The following is an 18934-nucleotide window of genomic DNA, read 5'->3' on the forward strand; positions in this document are numbered from 1 at the left end:
AGAATAGTTTAAACGTCACATAGTTGTTTCGGCAAACCGAAATTTATTATGGAGTTCTAGAGGAAGTTTTCAAATAGAGACAAGAATCTTGGTTCAGTGTGGAATGTCAAATCCGATCAAACTTGTCGAAAGTTGTAGCGTGCACTAACGGTTTGAGTAATTGCATGGAATCATGTATTGTTTGCTTTAATTGGATTGTATATTGTTGTATTGTTTGTTGCTCTTACTTAGTCGGTGAACGATTTGATTTTATGCTCTACAACTGCAGTATACTGACTCATAGTATGCTCTCTCTGAGAAGAATGCTATGAGAATCGCAAAAATTGTATTCCTGCTATACGAGGAGTATATTAGGCATTTATACACTAGTGGTTCGCCCCGAACTAAGACTTCGCGGTATCCAATAACAGCGCCATCTATTAACATTATTGTGAACTTATGTTATAAATTCTGATGCCAACTAAAAATGAAATAATTTCGTTTCTTTACAAAATTTTTCTAATTTTAGTATTTGTTGCTAAAGTACAGGATATAACTGAAATGATACACAAGTTTCACTGTTCAGGTACTAATATGTAGCCATTTTTGACATATAATTACTAGATAATGCTTGCGACTTTGTCCGCATGTACAAGTTTTCTTAAATCCCGCGGGAATTCTTTGATTTTCCGGGATAAAAGTACCCTATGTCCATCTCCAGGATGCAAGCTATCTTTGTACTAAGTAGACGAAGTCCGCATCTTCTTCCACGTGGATTTAGGTTTTTAAAAATCCTGTGGAATCTTTTTGATTTTCCGGGATATGAAGCCTACGCCCAGCACGCAGCGCAGCAGCACAGCAGTTAACTACGCAGCGCAGCAGCACATCAGTTAACTACGCAGCGCAGCAGCACAGCAGTTAACTACGCAGCGCAGCAGCACAGCAGTTAACTACGCAGCGCAGCAGCACAGCAGTTAGCTACGCAGGGCGTAAGCTACTTAACTCTGTACCAAATTTAATCAAAATTGGTTAAAGGGATGGGCCATGAATAGGTACATAGCAGACAGACAGACACATTTTTGCATGTATAATAATATACAGTATGATAATTGTCGAATAAATATTCTATACTTCTCAGGCACAAAATTGGAGCAATTCCACTTTTGAAATGTGGTTTTTTTATCGCCGAACTAATAAACAGATAAGCCTGACAAGATGTCCTAAATCTAATTCCATTCAGATTCCAGCAACCCTTTTCAAAATGTATAAATGTATTTTATGTTAACATCAAACATTTTAGTCTAATGACGACTCCACTCTCGACTTCGTCCAACCCCGAACAGAAATACAGGTAGATATTTTGAAAGGCAACTCAGTATTCACGCTTCAATATCGTCTATACAATATAATTCGGAAGTCACGGAATCCCTAAAATTTACATTCCCAGATTGAGTCGTCTTACAATCTGCATTTCGTGTTCCGTATACCTAAGCCTTTAAACCTTTCACCTGAGGGCTTCGAAACGGGGATTGTATACAATGAGGTGGAAAAGTGTTTTAATTTTTGAAGTGAAAACTTCTTTTAGAAAGAAAGAAAGACAACTTTTTTTATCACTACAATTAAACTAAAAACTAATTAAATACAACAATATATTTTATACTTTTTAAATAAAGTGTCCATGTGTGACCAAATAAGGGTCAGACACAATAATTATAGACTTTAGGCTTATTGTACAGTATTGGAATGGGTAAAAACTAAAAGATAGTGGCACTGACATGCTAATTTTGTTAGCTTTTAAAATTGAACCTTAATATGTAGCCCGTATTAAGGTTCAATTTTTAATGGGAGTGTCAAATAATCAGGTCCATTTTGTCATAGTTTTAAGTATTCACTTCTGTCGGCAGTCCCCACTGACAACCATTTTTTTAAATTTAGGTACTTATATTATAATATGTTTAAATCACAGTTATCAAAGCTTGCTTTAAAAATGGAGATATCACATTTAAACATGTAAAAAAGTAGAAAGGTTTAACATCAAAACAAATGTTTACAAGTGATTTTGAATATCCAAATTAATCTACCACTAGTTTGGAATACCTTTCCTGTTGCTACCGAGAAGAACCAGCAGGAAACTCGGCTGTTGCTCTTTTCGAATATTTAATTAACAATAATATTATCAGAAATATCATATTTTGTGATGTGATAAATATGAGTCTACATAATAATAATATGTTCCCTCTGCCTCTCATATTAAATCATTACCGCTGCCATTATAATAAACAACTACATCACAAGAGAAACTGAAAATGTGTTGCCGGATTTAGTTCTACTTGTATATTATGTATTCCAACCTGGTAGAAGTGGACATCTATTTTCTTTTTCGATAGTTGAGCTGAAATGTTATTTTGCATATAAGGTTAAAAGAAAATATTTGAGCATAAAATACACAAAACAAGCCGAGGGCAGTAGGGTTTTAGCGGGCCATGTCATACAGAATAACGGGGCCTCGCGGCGATCTCTTCTGTAACATGTTTCATACAGAATATAATTACTACTACATTACAAAAACTCATTTTTTTTCTTATGAAATTTGTTTATAATTAGTGTCTAATAAAGGGCTTTTACTTAGATACTTACTTATTATTATATATCCAACCTTTATATTCATTTTTTCATTTTTTGTTTCTTCTCATTCAGTTCTTACTTAGCTATAGGTATCAGTTGTTTACAATTATTGCGTACTAACATGGGCTATGTTTGAAGAATAATCATTATGCCAAATGTCCCAAAAGTGTGCCATCACACACGATCACTGCCTTTCATCCACCCACTTCCTGCCTCCTTCTTAAGGTCAATATTAGAGGGAACTGGAGGCTGTCTCATGCTACGCTTGCTGATAGAACCTTATAAAATAAAATAGTACTCGTATCTTTATAATAATAATCAACCCGTCGCCAGCCCACTTCTGAGCATAAGTCTCCTCTCAGAATGCTTGAATGTCTGAGAGTTCTCCATAATGTTTTCAAAGGTGTGTGAAGTCTGCTAATTCGCACTTGGCCATTGTGGCCAACTATGTCTAAATTATTCTCATTTTGATAGGAGACCCCAGTACCTACTAATTATAAAAAAAGATTAAGAAAAAATTGTAAAGCAATTTTGTACTCAACAGTACCGATTTAATCAAAGATAAGACTTTTAATTGCCATCATTTGCAATGAAATCTATACGTATACTTTTCAAACGAACTGATAGAGTCAGCGATTACTTTTCTTCATTAAATATGGCTCTTAATTGGACAGATTTATAAATGCTTTCCTTTCCTTTGTTCTGTATAATGAAGTAGGGGAAAAAATGAAAGGAAATTAAATGTCGTCAAATGGTCGGCCGATATTCTGATTATACCTTTATTTGCCATTCAGCGTTTATTGTAGTGGCTTGGTAATAATGTTTTACGATCAAGATTATAATATGAAGTATGAAAAGTACTGTAAGTAGGTACTGTTCAGACTTTGTAATCGCTCTACTTTCTGATGTTTATAAGGAGCTTTTTTTTTTTTATTATTATTAACATACAAGAAAAATTACATATAGTAGGTAGCACGCATTGTAAAAAACCACAGAGGTTTGACCCTCAATGCGTACATCATGCCTACTTATATCATAAAAAAAATTATAAATAAATAATATTACTATATTATAATATACTAACTTAATGTTAAAAACAAAGAACATATAATACATATGCATACACATATATGTATATATATACATATATGTATAATTGAGAACCTCGTCCTTTTTAGGGTTCCGTACCTCAAAAGGAAAAATGAAAACTTATAGGATAACTCTTGTCTGTAATCTCGTGTTGTCTGACTGTCTATTTTGTCCGTCTGTTCGTCGTGTCTGTCAAGAAAACCTTCCCGTACTTCCCGTTGACCTAGAATCATGAAATTTGATGGGTATGAATCAATCTGCAAAGCGTAAATTTGTGCTTACATCACAAAAAAAATTAAAATATATTTTCAATTTACAAAGTGATATAACTATACCAAGTGGGGTATCATATTATGAAAGGACTTTACTTGTACATTCTAAAACAGATTTTATGCATTATTGTTTTTGATTTATCGTGCAAAATGTCAAAATAATACCCGAACACGGTACCCTTGGTGCGCGAGCCTGACTCGCACTTGGTCGTTTTTTTTTTTAAACTCAGAAAGAAAGAAAGTTAGTTTAAAAAGGTGCCCGCTGCTTTAGTAACTTTGTCCCAATTTATTTCTCTTACTGCCAGGTTTATAATGAGACTATGATAAACCATGACATGAGACATAAGAGACTGACAGACTTCACACATCTTTGAGATGTTGAGATTATCGAGAACTCTCGGTACCTATGCAGGTTTCCTCACGATATTTTCCTTCACCACTAAAGCAAGCAATACTTAGCTTGAAACGCACATATTATCTCCGAAATGTTGGAGGAGGTGCGTGCCCGGTGTTTTACAATTTTCTACGCTGTTTATTATTCATGTAACCCACTAGGCCTGTACATTTATAGTAAGCCTCTTGTACGAACCACACAGTATTAGCGCCGACCACAGACATAAAGTGACGCGTCTATTTCCGAAAGGCACACCGATAAATCTTATTATCCGAACGCTAAGAGCATTCCGAACATGTAAACATACTTACTATTATATATTCCCCTTTAACCACTTACACACCCCAGCAGTCAACTTCACGCGTCAACCGCAAACATAACGCCTTCAACCGCCGCTGCAAATAGCGGTAGCTATTTGCCAAATAGCTACAAGATACATTATTCAAAAGCAACAAACAAAGAGCAAAGATATTTAAATTATTATATTATGTGACAGATGGGACGGCACACTTTCGGATTTAAAAAATGGCTTGTTTTCTAAACCACTTATACCCCAATAGCCACCATCTCTAAGTCTACACGTCAAACATAGCGCCTCCAACCTGATCAGCATTGTAAATAGTTACAGCTACTTATTTGTAGTTACATTACACAAAAAAAATTAAATTGTGGTCATGAACTAATTATTAGTATTTTCAATTTCCGAAGTAAGATAACTATATCAAGTGGGATATCATATGAAAGGTCTGTGCATTCTAAAACAGATTTTTATTTATCTTTACGCATCATTGTTTTCGAATTATCGTGCAAAATGTCGAAAAATACGACTGTAGTACGGAACCCTCGTTGCGCGAGCCTGACTCGCACTTGGCCGGTTTTTTTATTAGTCTACCATATCATTCATTGATCAATACAACTAGGTTTGTAAACACTAAAAATAAAAATTAGATTATACAATGAAAATGAGACAAAAATATGCGGCTACCCACTCTATCCTTCAACCAAATTCTTATGGTGAAAAGCAGCAAAGACTGAGAGTTCCGATGTATAAACAACATCCCAATTATAAGACGCGAGCGTTTCAAATGCTAATTTCCGGTCCCCCTGAATTAATTGAGCAACTCGCAATTTTGTCGCCGCTTCCTACTGGTATCGACGATTGAGATGTTATTCTCATGGTCTTTATACAGTTAGATTTTTATTTACGTCAATATATCAATAACTACTGAAATTATCAATTGCGTACAAACTTGCTCATTTAAGTCAGCGATATCTCTAAATAAGAAATGAACAGCGTCAGAATCTAACTAAGAACCAGAACTTTCTAGCTCTGTAAACCAGAGCTTTTGGGAACAAAACAAGTGAAGATTTTTTTTTGTTAACATGACGTGTCTATAAATAAGGTTTGACCGTCAATCACGTCGCAACGGAGCAACAACCGATGTGTTTTTTGCATGGGCAAAGTTAAAGACCTTGAGAGTGACATAATTTACTTTTTATACCGGAATATTCAAGAGTTCCCACGGGATTTTTTTTATTATGCTACTAGCTGGTGCCCACGACATCGTCCGTGTGGATTTAGCTTTTTCAAAATCCTGTGGGAACTTTTTGATTTTCCAGGATAAAAATAGGTCATTCCAAATTTTAGCCAAATTCGTCTTGTAAATTTTGCGTGAAAGAGTAACAACAAACACACATACATACACACAAACTTTTGCCTTTATAATATCAGTATGATCATCTAATTGAATTGAATTTTAGCAGGAAAATTTTACGTCTTTTCTGTAAGTGCGCTCAGGTGTTCACCAAGTCTTTTATAAAAATCCGTCATAATCCACACAAAGAGATCAAACGTGGGTGAAATTAAATTAATCGGGCTCCCTTATTCAAATCCCTAAATCCCTATATAAGAGAGTAAGAAAGAGCCCGAAAATTTAAGCCGGAATTATATAATTGCGCGTTATGACATTAGCGGATATATCGTGGGGCATAACAATGACATCGTAAGTCCCTCATTCCCTTAATCTTGTTCACATAACCATATTGAGGATGAAACTCCAAGGCAAAGATATCTTTAGCTTCATCAAAAGGACACTTAAAGTTGTCTTTTATTATAAAATCGACGAAAAATATTATTATTATCTACATACCTAACTAGATTGTACCTTACGTTATAACGAATATGTCGCTTTCTTTTATTTTTTACTAGTATAGATGATGTCCGTGATTTTGTTTGCGTGAATTTGGGTTTTTATAGATCCCGTGGAAGCTCTTCAACCAACAAACTATATTTTGAGTCGTCATACAATTTTCCATCCAGTTTTTCCAAACCATTGTAAGCAAAAATCACTGGAAATCGACATTCGTATATCGGAATAAATTCGTGGGAATTTTGGGTCGGCCGCTCTTGGCACAACGCAATCAAGATTAGATAGGATTACATCCGTAGTATGTCTTCTTTCAGCATGTGGCATCAAGTACTAGTATGAGCCAAACGTTAATCTTTTTGAACTAAAGTAAAAATATACTTACTGGTTATTTTGTTGTTTAAACTATCGTGAGTGATTTCCATAGATTAGTAATAAGTATATAATTAATAAATATTGATTGTTACGGCTTTTCTCATGTTTTTAGTCGACCTAAGCCCGACTAGTCTTGAACCCATTCGGGGGTCCTTTTTCACAGGGAGTCAACTCGCTGCGCGTCGCGGTCTCTCACTTCTGTTACGTTTCGATTTGCTATCGAGTGTTAAGTTATCCACTTTCCATCAGGTGTGATTGTGGTCAAGCGTTTGCCTATAATGAATTTTAAAAAATTACAGTTCGTAATTAGAATCGTAAACATCCGTTTATTTTAAGAAATATCAGTGTAATATAGCCTCAATTTCAGCAACATAAAAATAAGATTCTTCAAAACCAGGGTGAATAAAATCAGGAACAGGAAATCGTTTACAGAGTATAAAAAGAAAACTATTTGTCTAAAAAATAAAATTAAAACCATGGTGACATAACAATTGTATAGGGCAAAGCTCCTAAGAAAATGGGCAATCTCCTTTAAAAAAATACACAGTTAAAATTTAAATGAAACAAGCGTAATTAGATACGTCACGACTTATGAGTGCTAAGGTAAAAGCGTAGGTAGAAAGACGTAAAGTTTACACGATTTTCCGTGACAATGCCCAACGCGGTTGCGTGACTGGCATACAAGGTACAATACGAAGGGTGAGTTTGATGGTACGCTCATTTCACAAAATAATTCTTTGTGCTTACTACCTTAAGGCCTCACTGTTCACGACAGAGATAAAAGATACAACCAACATAAAAAAACGTACTAAGTACTAAACTTTATTATAACGAACTCATGTCATCAAGAATGTAAGATACACAGTTGAAAAATCTAGGTACGTAAAAATAATAAGGTTAGCATTTTATGCTGCCATTTTTGTTTTGTGTAAGGTTTTATTAAGGGTAGAGTTTTTATTAAAAAATATAATAATTAACATGCGTAATTAGATACGTCATAATCACAACTTACGAGTGTGAAAGCGTTGGCAGAAAACCATAAATCACGATTTTCCTTGACAATGCCCAACTTGGTTGCGTGACTGGCATACAAGGTACGCCGTACGCTCATTTCACAAAATAGTTCTTTGTGCTTACTACCTACCTCGTTGTTCACGTTTGAGATAAAAGATACAGCCAACATAAAAAACATTCCACTAAACTTTATTGCAATGAATTATGCTCATAAAAAATTTAAGATACACAGTTGAAAAATCTACGTAAAAATAATAAAGTTAACATTTTATGTTACTATTTTTTCTTTTTTTCTTTATATGAGGTTCTTATAAAAAATATAGGTAATAATAATTAACAAGCGTAATTAGATACGTCACAAGTTACGAATGTAAAAGAAAGACAAAACAAGATTTTCCTTGACAATGCCCAACGCGGTTGCGTGACTGGCATACAAGGTACAAAGGGCGAGTTTTATGGTAAGAATGTTTCACAAAATAATTTTTTGTGCTTACTACCTACCTTGCTCTTCACGTTTGAGATAAAAGATACAGCCAACATAAAAAAAACGTTGCACTAAACTTTATTATAATGAATTATTCTCATAAAAAAATTCAAGATACACAGTTAAATGTGAGTAAACATAATAAGTGTAGCATTTTATGCTGTTGCTGTTATTTGATTACAAAGTGTTACAGAAGTTGTGGTTCTATACAAATATGCAAAGGATTATTTAAATGATAAAAAAGCTTAGCAATAAGTTGTCAAACAGCTTTGATAGTTATTATAAGTAAAAGTGATTTTAAAGTGGTGATAATAAAAAATAATACCCAGCTGAGTTTGTTGTGGGCTAAAAATATTAAAATGTGTTTATAAAAAAATATTTAGTATTTTCAAACTAAAACAACTATACCAAGTGGGGTATCATATGGAAGGACTTTTTTTGTACATTGTAAAACTGATTTTTATTAATTTTTATGCTTAATAGTTTCTGATTTATCGTGCAAAATGTCGAAAAATTACGGCTATAGTACGGAAACCTCGGTCCGCGAGTCTGACTCGCACTTGGGCGGTTTTTTGTACGATGAATTTACTTCATAACTAGATCCGTGCACCGTGCCACAGTGTAAAAAAATAAGCGCTGAAATAAGCGTATCATCAGCTCTTCCTTTGTACGCGAGTCACGCAACAACATTGTGCATCGTCACGGAAAATCGTGTAAAGTTTACGTGCTTAAACCATACACGTGTTGATTATTGCTAGGTACACTCTTACTTTGTCACTTAGGTAGGAACACTCTTGCTTTTTATCTGTATCTCTTGCTTTTTGTATCTCTTGCTTTTTTTCTTGCTTTTTCTTGCAGCTTATGCCCGCGACTTCGTCCGCGTGGACTACAGAAATTTCAAACCCCAAATTCACCAGGTTGAATTTTCAAAAATCCATTCTTAGCGGATGCCTGCGTCATAATACTACGATCTAAACACCGAAAGTATTCATTAATCGCCCCGAATCTCGGAAGGAGACTAAAATAAAAACCTTTTCTTTTTGTGTTGTTTCGGATTGACTATGCTGCGTAGGCCCTACTGGCCGCTACAGTGTCACCGGGGGGGTTTGCGAGCGCGGAACCTTCAGAACACTCGTATTTATACAAATCGCCTCCAGTTAGCCTCCTAGCAGCAGATTGTATGACTTTGAATGAGGAAAATATCGATTTTATTAAACTACGTTCAAGAGATATATTAAATCAACTTTTAAAACTAATTTTACAGTAAGAAGATCCCCTTCGCAGCGTTGGTAGGCCCCCCATTAGGAAGACGGACGACATCAGATGAGTCATAGGGAGCCGCTGGATTCAGGTGGCGCAAGACCGTGGCGGCAAGTCCCTAGAATAGGCCTATGTCCAGCAGTGGACGTCTATCGGTTGATGATGATGATAATGATGATGAGATCCCCTTACTTGTCAGATTCATCATCATGGTAATCATGATTCATCATACTCCTCTCAGGATGAGAATGAAGAAATACGACACATAGAAAGAGACATCAAAAGAGACATATATTTAAAACTAGCTTATGCTCGCGACTTCGTCCGCGTGGACTACACAAACTTCAAACCCCTATTTCATCCCGTTAGGGGTTGAATTTTCAAGAATCCTTTCTTAGCGGATGCCTACGTCATAATAGCTGTCTGCATGCCAAATTTCAGCCCGATCCGTCCAGTAGTTTGACCTGTGCGTTGATAGATCAGTCAGTCAGTCAGTCACCTTTTTCTTTTATATATAGAAGGTTTATTTCGATGTTAGTAAGGCACAAAGTAGTATTTAATAGTAATCAGACGTCTGACAAAAATAGAGCAAGGCGCTCGTATTAAAGTAAAATTCATCCAAATATGAAAATTATATGAAACCGTACGTAGCAAATGTAACTTAGTTGAAACTGTTCCTACTTAGTACTTGGAAGTCTAGTTAACTTTAGCTAACTTTACCATAACTTAATAAAGGTTACTCGAGCTTAATCCAATGAAAGGTGTACCTGTTGAGATAAATTGTTTTGAGGATAAATTTTGTTGTCGCTGACATTTTGAAAGTTTATAAGTCTTAGCTACTAGTAGTGAGTAGAGTAATATGACAAAAGATCATGAAAACAAGACTACAACTATTCTACTGAAGTAATCTATAATTACATGCATTCATTGAAAATGATTATTTTAGCTTTTAATCATTTGAACCCAGTCATTTTAAACTGAGAACTCCTTTTTTGGGGGGGCCAAGTTTCGATCCTGGGCACGCCTCTGTAATTTATAGGTGTGTTTAATACAATTAAATATCACTTGCTTTAAAAGTGTGAAGAGAAAACCCCTGCGTAAACCTACCCCTGTTCTTCATAATGACGTGTGTATGTGAAGTCTACCAATCCGCGATTATTGTCCAGCATATTAGACTATGACCTAAACCCTTCTCATTCCTAGACAGTAGTAGGCCGGCGATGGGTTAATCATGATGATAATAATGATATAAAATTCGTATTTTCTAATATTTTTTATAATTATTTATTATATTTTTTTAATTCGTATAGAAAAAAATCAATACTCGCAATTGGCAATACTTACCTTAACAGCACTTTGTAACATGTAAAAAAGTTTAATATTTACAGAACAACGATAAAATAAAATATGGCAGCGTTTTTATTGAATTGAACGCGTTTTAAATGCATGAAGTAACCGACATTCGAGCAGATATTCAGTATTGTATTGTTACAACCGCCCCGTTATAGCTTTTACCATTGCGTTTATGGACTTTTCGACCTGCACTTGTTTACTTGGTTTACAGATGGATTTGCTTTTATTTGAACTATATTTTTATTTCGAAATAGATACGTTTACAACAAAAATTAGGCTCTTGAGTTTTCACTAAAGCTCGAGGCATAGTGTTGTATTCATTTTGTTAAAAATTTTGCGGATCAAGACAAAAAGGCAAGCGAAAGTTTGTTCAGGAATTTTTATACAAAATATTATTATTATTTTCTTTATTTCTTTAAGGGCTTTTATACCTACGTACATGTCAGCCCTATTATTATCTAAGTACATAAAATAAAAACAAAAGTCTTAACCAAACAAAACAAACAATAATATTATAAAAGGAAAATTAAAGAAAATTAATACAAAATATTATGTATGTGTACATTATGTAGTGAAGTAGAATTACCTACAGTTAACTTTAAAACGGAAATAGAAAAGACGCGTAGCTAGTTGCTACGCTCTACGCTGCACGAATATGCCTTGATCCTAACTCTTCTATGTTGAAAATATAATTAGCTATTGTTAAATTAGTGTATTAAATATTACTTATAGCTTTACGGTAAATAAGTTACCAAGTTTCCCTTAAGTGGGCTCAGTTCGGTGCTTTCTTCATACAAACGTAGGAGGGTAATTACTGTCATTATATGATATTGTATGCTCAAAACTAAGTATTATATCGATTAACCTCGTCATTATCTAGGTTTATTGATATATGAAACATTAAAAAAATATATGTTTTAAAGTTACGAGCCTCAAAAGATTCCTATTTTAAGACAAAATTTATGAAAACTTTGGGCGTTAATAAATAAGATTAGAGGTATGAAAATTGTAAAGGAATTTAACATTAGACATAGTTTATTTATTCATTAGTTGAAATAACTATACTTTGTAGACATAAAGCTAGTAGTTTTTTCTCAAAAATACTTTTCGTAAACCCTTGATTTCGGTGAAAATCATCGTTTTTTTTTTTTTTTCTTTCTTTTTTTTGTTTTTTCTCGTGCCTCTCACCTTTCTCATACAATGTCAAGTGAAAAGCAAACAGGTTCGGTCGATCGTACTGCGTCACCTTAAGGCACAATATTATGAATTAATGTAAAATTATATCTGTTACAAATACATGTGATACATATCGAGGTTGGAGAATCATACTGTATTTAGCTGGATATAATTTACCAGGTGAAACTGCTGAATGTACTTACTGGTACAAAGCAGTTGGTACCGCATCACTAGAATACATGGCGTATTACCCCGCCCTTATTTTCAAATGGTACAAGTCAAAAATGATAAACGGGTTATAACTTTACCTCTTCTGTGACGTAACATTTTCCTACTTTGTCCGGGCTTGAGTACCTGATTTACTGAGTCGATTGAGAGCCAATCATGCTCTGCGTTCACTATGTCAAGCCAGCGCTTTCTTAAGTGACCTCGGGATTTCTGCGAGATTTAAGGACAACAATGTTGAGACATCTGTTACCGAGGTAGTTTTGTGGTTTCCAAGCTACATGAAGATTGACCGTACCATGTGAGACAGTCTACCGTCGATGTGGTCATTGCATGTCAGTCGCAACGTGTGACGTTGCAAATACCCTGCAGCATTTTCATCTCTATGACTCTGAGTGTTACCGTGACTTTGGCTAGCTTTTAACTAAAGAAAAAGAAGGAAAGAAAAGACATTGATTGGATGTTGGTGTCAAAGATTAAAACAAAACATACAAATGTAATATGTTCATCTATGACACCACCCCAAATAGCTCTACAGCTCAGCATAAAGCCTTGCATCATATGCGTCAACACGTAAAAATGTAGAACGCGGTGTCCTTTGAGCTTAAGCGGCATCCTTGGACCACACAATTCATAATTTTATTGTACCCACTAGCATATTGCTGTAGCATTATTGTTGGGAACCCGTAAAACAATATGACGGTATTGCCATTATACACATTTCTCTCTTGTGATGAAGATCAGCAAGAACTGTCGGGAGACGATCTTCAGCTGTAAAGCCGGGTGTGAGATATGTATAATGGAAATCACTCACGATAGTCTAAACGCTAAAACGGCATTGCCAGTTTAAGTTTAAGCCGCTTTCGCTCATCGCTTACTCCATCACGTAAGCGTTTAAGCCGGGACATTAACATGCCGCGTATTCTGCTCTATCATGAATATTTATATCAACGCCGCATCAATGCTCTGCGATATTTAACTCGCGTATACGTGACTAAAACTAGTTTGCGTGTTATTGTCATCTGCTATCTAATGGGTACTAGGTGAGATCACCTTTGAGAGATTTAACGACCCCCTTGGTGCAGTGATGAGCGCGGCTGTGGTCTTAGTAGTGGGAGGTCCCGGGTTCGATTTACGGCAGGGGAAATTTGGAATTTTATAATTTCTAAATTTTCTCTAATCTGATCTGGTGGAAGGGTTTGGCTGTGGCTGGTTACCACCCTACCGGTCAAGCCGTGCCGCTAAGCAATTTAGCGTTCCAATACATTACCGGGAAGAAATCAAAGGGGTATGGGTTTAATAAAAAACTGCCATACCCCTTCCAGGTTAATCCACTTCCATCTTAGACTGCATCATCACTTAGGTACCATCAGCTGAGATTGCAGTCAAGGGCTAACTTGTATATGAATAAAAAAAGATCAGTATCCTGTCTAATTCAAGATACACGTTATCGCTTGACGCCCATTGGCTACTTGGCCTGACTGATTGCTTCTTTTTTAACCGACTTCAAAAAAAGGAGGAGGTTCTCAATTCGTCGGAATCTTTTTTTTTTTTTATTTTTTTATTTTTTATTTTTTATGTATGTTCCCCGATTACTCAAAAACGCCTGGACCGATTTTGAAAATTCTTTTTTTGTTTGAAAGGGTATACTTCAAAGTTGGTCCCATTTCAATTTGGTGAAGATCTGATGAACATCTTCGAAGATAGATACTGGAACTCCTCAACGGATAAGAGTAAATTGCTCGCGATCAGTGTAATAGCTTAGTAAACAGTAGATTTTTAACCAGGCATAGCACAATTCCATGGGGCCACTACAAATTGTGAAATAAAAATTTTTTACAAAAAAAATAAAAACCGACTTCGTTACATAAACACTAAAAATTGAAAAATAATTTAATTTATTACCGAATATATTATGTATACAAGAGTTAATATAGTTCCATAATAATATTTTTTGGGGTCGGTGCCAATGAGGTGCCATTGTGGAGTCCCATAAAAATATGAAGTCTAGACGATTCGCGCAGCTAAAGCTAATTGGCACCGGCACCAAAAAGTATTATTATGGAACTATATTAACTCTTGTATACATAATATTATATTCGGTAATAAATTAAATTATTTTTCAATTTTTAGTGTTTATGTAACGAAGTCGGTTTTTATTTTTTTTGTATAGTCTTTATTGTCAAAGTCAAAGTCAAATGATTTATTCAAAATAGGTAATTAATAACGCTTTTTGATGGTCAGATGTTGGATTTCTAAGATATAGTGGTGATAATTACGCAAACTTAAAACTAAAGCTACGAGGGTTATTGTGGGTCTGTGATAGCATAGGCTTTTATACAAATGAAGGCACATTCCAGATTCTATAGCTGCTAGTGGATAATGTTGAAATTTAAAAAAAAACTGGCCAAGTGCGAGTTGGACCCGCACCGGAAGGATTCAGTACTATCGTACCTACTTTCTAATTTTTTAATTTTCATGTCGCAATTTTGAAATTTTAGTATTATAGCTGTACTATAAAATACACATTCTGTGGAAATTTTAGCTCTCTACCAGCTGTTATGGTTCACGAGATACAGCCCACTGACAGACAGACAGACAGACGGACGGAGAACGGAGTCTTAGTAATAGAGTCCCGTTGGCACCAATCGGGTACGGAACCCTGGAAAAACACAACCTAAGTTTTAGTCACGATAGTACACCACGAATATCCGCCCTATCATGTGGTCCCACCATAATTATTGTCACTGCAGTTATCTAATGTACCTACTATTTATATTATAAGTAATATTAAGAGCCCTCGCCCACGGCGACTTTTTGTAGCGATACAGTAGCGATGCTGTCGCGCGTCCGCATCGATACAGTCGCGAAGCGGTCGCTAGCTGTGTGCCCTCGCCCACGGTCTCAGATTCAGTCGCGATGCAAACGCGATATTGTCGCGCTTCTGTGTCGATGCAAACGAGAAAAAATGTTGCACTGATGCTCGGTTCTCTATTCACGCGCCACCCTCCCTCCGTTCTTCCCCCGATGTCATCCGACAAAGTCGCGCGTTTGCATCGATACAGTCGCGATGCAGTAGCACGTTGCAAATGCGACTAACACGCGTTAGTAGTGATGCTGGCGAGCGTTTAGTAAACGCGCGACAGCATCGCTACAAAAAGTCGCCGTGGGCGAGGGCTCTTAATCATGCAAAATGGCATGCGATGGCCAGATCGAACGATAGATACGTGTGAAAATGTTAAGAATTTTCGTAATGAAACACGCTCGTGGCGTGAAAAATTTGTTTTAAAATCGTATTTTGTGTTTGTTTTGAATAATTCATGCCGTTTAATATTGTTTCAAAAGAATTTTAGAATGCTTTTACTTTAAATGTAAATGTGATATGATTTAACATTTCGTGTCGTAGTTTATTATGAAATTCAGATAAAATGTGACAGCACTAGAATCAACCGTTACAACTTTATTATTTTAATACATGGAAGAATAATTGGTATAGTGACTATGTCAAAAACAGATTATTTCCAAAATTATTCGAAAAATTTCTACATCACTAAAACTACAAAATGAGGCAAATGGTTATGGGTATTGAATTGTGTTTAGGTAGTATAACAATAATGCTAATTTTTTGGGCTTTTTTTTGGCATTGGGCTGCAGTTTTATTAAACACATACAAATTCTGTTTCTGTGGAACTAAACTTAGTGAGATTTGCGAATGCGGAATAATCGTTCACTTTAAGAGACACATGCTGTACTGTCACAGAATGGGCTTAAAGGTAGGTTCATACAAGCTGCGCAACACGTGCGGTTTTACTTAAGATACCTAGTATAATTGAATAATATGCATATTGTTTTTGTATTAAATGCATGTGTTAAGTAATAATAGCTTTCATGACAAATAAATTTGCATATAGGTTTTGAATTAAAATTATTATTGAAGCCTAGTAGTATTTTTATGTAGTTTCGTATACAAAATTTTCACTGCTAATATATAATAATAGTATAAAATAATAATAGTATGACTTTTTGGATAGTAATTAGTAGTAGCAGAAATACCGCGAAAACTTCGGTTTCATTGAAGTTGGTTCGGTATTTTTTTAAACATTTTTTTAAAAACATTTTTAAAACATTGTTACTTTATTATAACAAAACGCGTCACGTCGCGCTACAAGTAGGTATGAGGCTACTCTAATGCTCTCAGCGATCAATCACAGTGATATAGCAGTAGAAAACGAATATATGACAGGGTAACAACATAAACGCGATTCTCGTCCCTAAGGACAAGAGCAAAGTTAATAGATTTCATTAATTAACCCGTTCACTGAGCTGCGTGATTGCACCACTGTCCCAAGATAAAAAGTGACAATTCGGTGCCCGTCGGGATTTCCAAAGTGAAACCCCAACTTTAGGGGTAACACTATATCAGAGCACAAAAACACGCGTCGAGTTGCGCTACAAGTGTGAACCATCTCTAATGCTCTCAGCGTGCAATCACAGTGAAATAGCACCGACCAGTAGGAAAACGATAGATGACAGCGCAAAAAAAATGCACGCGATTCTCGTCCCTAAGGACAAGAGCAAAGTTAATAGATTTCATTAATTACCCCGTTCACTGAGCCGCGTGATTGCACCACTGTCCCAAGACAAAAAGTGACAATTCGGTGCCCGTCGGGATTTCGGGTTAAATACACCTTTTTACTAACGGAACGCGACACGAGTAAGCCGCTTAGTTTCATTCGTATTGTAGCTGAAATCCTTTATGTGTTCTCAGTCTCAGAAAAAACAGGACCCATTTTGCGCATGAACTTTCGCTGGTGAAAATAAATGAAAATAAATATTATCTCGTTATAAGTAACACGTAGTTCTAACTTTAAATAAATAACTATAAATATAAATATTTTTTATTCAATTAAACTTTTACAAGTACTTTTTTAAACTAAAGTCAGAAAAGCAGGTTAAATTTAACTAATTTTATAAGTTATTAAAATGTTCCCTCCTCGGGTTCCCACGGGATTTTCAAAAACCTAAATCCACTTGAACGAAGTCGCGGGCATCATCTAGTACACAATACAACAAAATTGCTACTAAACTCTTTTCATTTTGAAACTTAAATTCAAAGTGTTAGTGCTAAGTCTCGTACTGGATATTAGCAGCTTGTAAAAGTTAGTACGTTTAACTTCTTTTAATTACTACTACTACTAAGTAGTTAAGTACATTTAATTACTTTGCTGTAGTAAAGATCCAAGATACTGATGCAAAGCTTTATTTATTTCATTAATTCAAACCACATTCTGTTTACATTGTGAAATGAAATACTTAAATAAATTTATTTCGTGTAAGCCTGTGCCACTTATGATATTACTAGAGGATGCCCGCGACTTCGCGTGGATTTAAGTTTTTAAAAACCCCGTGGGAACTCTTTGATTTTCCGGGATAAAAAGAAGCCTATGTCCTTCCCCGGGATGTAAGATAACTCTTAACCAAATTCCTATCGCTATTCGTTAAGCTATCGAGGCGCTCGATAGCTCAACGGAGTCGAGTCTTAAGTTTGTGTGGTTAGTATACAAATGAGAGCCAAACTACGTTTGTATGGAGCGCACTACGAATAAACTCCTTTTAAGTGTCCTTGTGCGAGTGAGTCTTGGTATTCTAATTAACTACAAACAAGAATCTGACACTAGAGACAAAGTATCAAGCACAATCTTGATACTGTTATTTTATCCTGATGTATCTTGACACGGCGACCTATATAAAGGCCGAGTATAACAAGAGCCTCTTTCGCTTAGGGAGGTTGCGTCGAGTGTAGGTGTGTTGGATATCTCTACATAGTATAATATAAATACTATCTGTCCCGGCTTACTCACGTGTGTAGTCGACGTTAGCCCGACTAGTTTCGAACCCATCCGGGACAGATAGTATTTATAATGGAAATCACTCACGGTAGTTTAAACGCTAAAATAGTATAATATAAAGTCGCTTCCCGCTGTCTGTATGTATGAACGCGTAGATCTTTTTAACTACACAACGGATTTTAATGCGGTTTTCACCAATAGATAGAGTGATTCAAGAGGAAGGTTTATAGCTATAGTTTAGTTCTCAAAAAATTAGAGATCCCTAGAGAAATTGAAATAATGTGAATTAGGTCGGAAAAAATCCTCTCATTTGAGAGTTTCCGAGGCAAATACACCTCAATGACACCACATTAGTAGGTATCTACATTGCACCCATGCGAAGCCGGGGCGGGTCGCTAGTTTATACTATGATGCGGTTTGCGTCATCTAGTACTGCAGACTTTCTTCGTTCTATCATGTTTTTAACCAAGTGAACGACAATGCATAGAAAACAAACTCACATCTGTTAAGTTCAAGTTAATTTTAAATTTTATATTTTTATTGTGTTTTACCTACACTTCAAGGAAATTTCTAAATAATTTTAAATACATATTATAAGCCCCGCAAATTGCTATTGCACTGGGACCAAGTCTCATTAACATTGAAATGACGTCATTTTGACGTATATTTAAGTAAAAATGTACCATCAGCTC

General features: G+C 35.5%; 1 protein-coding gene across 1 annotated transcript in view; it reads left to right on the forward strand.

The window, feature by feature from the left end:
- LOC117982898 (nephrin-like) overlaps positions 1-18934 on the forward strand; it is a 234265-nt gene that overhangs the window by 119623 nt on the left and 95708 nt on the right. The window lies entirely within an intron of this gene.

Source organism: Maniola hyperantus, chromosome 6 (genome assembly GCF_902806685.2).
Source record: "Maniola hyperantus chromosome 6, iAphHyp1.2, whole genome shotgun sequence".
Taxonomy (NCBI): domain Eukaryota; kingdom Metazoa; phylum Arthropoda; class Insecta; order Lepidoptera; family Nymphalidae; genus Maniola; species Maniola hyperantus.